This window comes from Chionomys nivalis, chromosome 10 (assembly GCF_950005125.1).
Source record: "Chionomys nivalis chromosome 10, mChiNiv1.1, whole genome shotgun sequence".
NCBI classification, from domain to species: domain Eukaryota; kingdom Metazoa; phylum Chordata; class Mammalia; order Rodentia; family Cricetidae; genus Chionomys; species Chionomys nivalis.
The window spans coordinates 12,497,464-12,501,093 of record NC_080095.1 but is presented as its reverse complement, the minus strand read 5'-3'; the positions used below and the strand labels follow the sequence as shown (position 1 = coordinate 12,501,093).

Here is a 3,630-nt window from a genome sequence, read left to right as displayed (position 1 = left end):
AAATGGCACTCATATCATTAGTTACAGGCAACTAATTCTTTTGAGCTTATGCATCCTCTTCTGTCCACTTTCACTGGTCAAGATGAATCATCCCAAACAGAGGATGGAGGGCAAACACTGTGTGCTCATGAGGACATCACCTCTCATTTCTCAGTTCCCAAAGCTATCTGTTAACCTTCTGACTCAGAAGAAAGATTGAGAGAGAAAGAGGGAGATTGATCGAGACTGACATAGACACAGATAGGGAGACAGAGAGAGATAAAGAAATATAATAAATAAACACATACAACAACAGGAACCAGAAATGTAAATAATAATTTAGACATTCAGGATTACTACACACTGTATCTATTAGAAAATCCCTAAGTGAGATATGGAGAGGCAGTGCAGACACAAAGAAGTCCGGTCTTCCATGCTTCTCTGAGGAGGCTCTTCTCTGACTATGATATCTAAGTGCTCTCATCGCCCCCTGTTGGTTCTGTGTTTCCCACAGGGATGTTTTTGTCTGAGCTCACAGTAACATTCACTCACTGTGTCTCCTGCACAGTCATACATGGCTGTGTCCTCAGACCTCAGACTGCTCATTTCCAGGTACAGAGTGTTCTTGGCATTGTCTCTGGAGATTGTGAACCGGCCCTTCACAGTGTCCGTATACCAGGTGCTACCACCACTTGGATTAATATGTGCGAGCCACTCCAGTCCCTTCCCTGTAGCCTGGCGGACCCAGTCCATCTAATAATCACTGAAGGTGAATCCAGAGGCTGCACAGGAGAGTTTCAGGGACTTTCCAGGCTGCACTAAGCCTCCGCCAGACTCCAGCAATTGCACCTCACACTGGACACCTGTAAACACAAAGAATTATGGTTAGAAAACTGACACAGAAGATATTTTTTCTCTTTCTCATGTCCACACAACACATAGCATCTCATCTTTATGAATTACCTTTTAAAATAAGGACAATGGAAACCAGTATAAGCCATAAGTCCATGGTAGGTGTCCTGTGTTCAGTGCTGAACCCTGACTGGGAGGACTTGGAAATCCAGGACTTGTCTCCTCTGCAGGAGCTGAAGGGTCAGGACAGGGCTGGATTTTATGGGCACAAAGAAGTCTTATTTGCATATCTTCCTGCCATAACAGGCTCTGTAGTTGGACCTGAGAAGAAACTAGTACTCAGAGCACGTATAAGACACCACAAACACTGATGACATTTATAGAAATTGAAGCACTAATGTAGCTCTGTGTATACATTTTTCTTGTTAGGGATTCAACCCACTTTATTTAGTTCTCTTTTCACCATATGCATGGAAAATGTTCTTGTTGCTGTCTGTCTTCCTCTCTGTGATTGCTGTAAGGACATATTTACATTTGCAGCACTCAATTGTTTGCATCCTGTAATTCTTCCTATGATCACTTTTTACTCCCCACTCTGCCTTTCCCTTTCCCATCTCGATACCAGGCAACACATGGTTGTCTTCATGCTGTCTTAGGTCAGTTTTTATTTCTGTATTTTATATAGTCAGCACAATGGGGACATTTAATGCATTTTTGTAACAAAACACAAAACTTTTGCATCAATTTTGTATTTTCAGAAGACATTGTTTTTATTTTCCCAAATTCTCATGCTTTCTAACCACTCATCCCCTTTTTCTCATTACACCCAACTTTTCCTTTCAAAACTTCTTTATTACCCTGTGCTTTATCCCTCTTACCCTTCATTTAAGATGTCTTTTTCTGTCTTGACTTCCATTCTAGTTCTAAGTTTACAGAACAGAAACCAGAACACCAAACACATAGAGTCTCAAACACACAATCTGTATTCTCTCCATAAGGCAGAAACTGTCCTTCCCAATGTTCAATACATTGTGTGATATAAGATTTCCAGTGTCATTCTAGTTCCTTCAAGGCTCAGAGAACACTGATGAAGAGGATGAGGAAAGAATGTGAGGAGTAGAACACAGGGAGGGGTGCTGTGAAATTCTGTCTTCTGGACATGACATGGATATCTCAATCATGAATTCATAATAGCTGTTGTTGTCTATATGAACCTAACTAGGCTCAAACCATCCAAAACCATAGTAAAGATAGGACTGATAATTCTTTGGCCATATTTCTTACTGAGAGGAGTTGGAAATTTATTTTTCTGGACAACGGACATAGTCACCCTTTTTCGATGGTATGGTCACTGGTATGTTTCCTATGTTTCAGTGCTTGGGTTCAAACACATGCAGATAAGGAAAACACTAACTGTGCTTAAATAAGGATAAGGTTGGTATGGCCTCATGTTTGGAAGATGAGGGAGGAGCTGGATGGAAAAATATCACATGTAGAGATCCTAAAGAATAAAGAAAAATAGTAAAAGATGTATAACTGAGGCTCCAAACAATAAATTCAGAAGCCAAATAAGGAACACTGGTAAATATCAAATAACTTGGTAGGCAACTTTATCAGGGACCATCTTCCCATCCAACTCAGAAATGGTGGGGTCCTTCACTTATTCTTTTAAAAATCCATTTACAGATAATCTTATTCATGATTTGTAAAATATCTTTACATATTTGGTTCGCTGTTACTATTTTCTATGGTGAAATATCAATCAGAGTTATGTAAAAGAACATATCATCCTTGTCATACCCTTGAAGGGCTCATGCTGCAGGAACAGTTATTCTTGTGTTAGATTATACATATGTATCTTTTAGGCATCAACTTTTATTTAAAATTATCTAGAACAAATCAGAGGACATACTGAAGAGAAGAGAATATCAAGGACATCTCTATAAACATTTGCTGCTTTTTTTCTATGAGAGAGGGAAAACTTTGCCTGTGCCTATTTGTTCAATAATTTATTTACTTTAATGTGAATATGTGAAGCCTTTTAATTTATATTGGTATAAATGAAAAAAAATTCTGGGTATTCTTGGTTAAAAGTAAAATCCTTTGATGGGGGAGAGTCTTCTGTTTTGTGTTAATTTCATTGGTTAGATAAAGAGACTCTCTTGGCCCTTTAATAGGACAGAAAATTAGGTAAGCGGAGTAAACAGAACAGAATGCTGGGAGAAAGAAACTGAGTCAGACAGTCGCCATGACTCTTCTCTCCGAGATGGATGCCCTTTAGACTCATCCCGGTAAGCCACACTCAAGTGGCAATACAGATATTAGAAATGGGTTAGATCAATATGTAAGAGCTAGTCAATAAGAGGCTGGAAATAATGGGCCAGGCAGTGTTTAAAAGAATACAGTTTCCGTGTAATTATTTCTGGTAAAGCTAATCGGTGGCCAGGAGCTGAGTGGTGGGAAGCGGCCCACTGCTCCTACTACAATCCTTAGGATGAGAATAGAGTTATTGGTTCTGATATAGACTATGTCTAACAAACTCATTAAAATTTTACACTGTCCATCCATCCATCCATTTCAGTAGCAACTATGTAAGCTGTTCTTTACACTGACCCTGGAAAATATGACAGTGGAACCTTTGTATTCAACATTGTGTGTAGGTATTTAATTCACTGTTATTTATTCTTCTGTCAGTATTCTAAGAATGTAGTCAATGTGGTCTCCAAAGTTTCATCACCCACTATTAGTGTCACAGCCTGATATTCCAGAGAATACTCAGCCTCATATGACTAGATTCTC

General features: G+C 39.1%; 1 pseudogene; it reads right to left on the bottom strand.

Moving 5' to 3' along the window:
- Nucleotides 1–459: 459 nt before the first annotated feature.
- Nucleotides 460–1,038, bottom strand: LOC130882891 (immunoglobulin heavy variable 3-23-like; annotated as a pseudogene).
- Nucleotides 1,039–3,630: the final 2,592 nt, after the last annotated feature.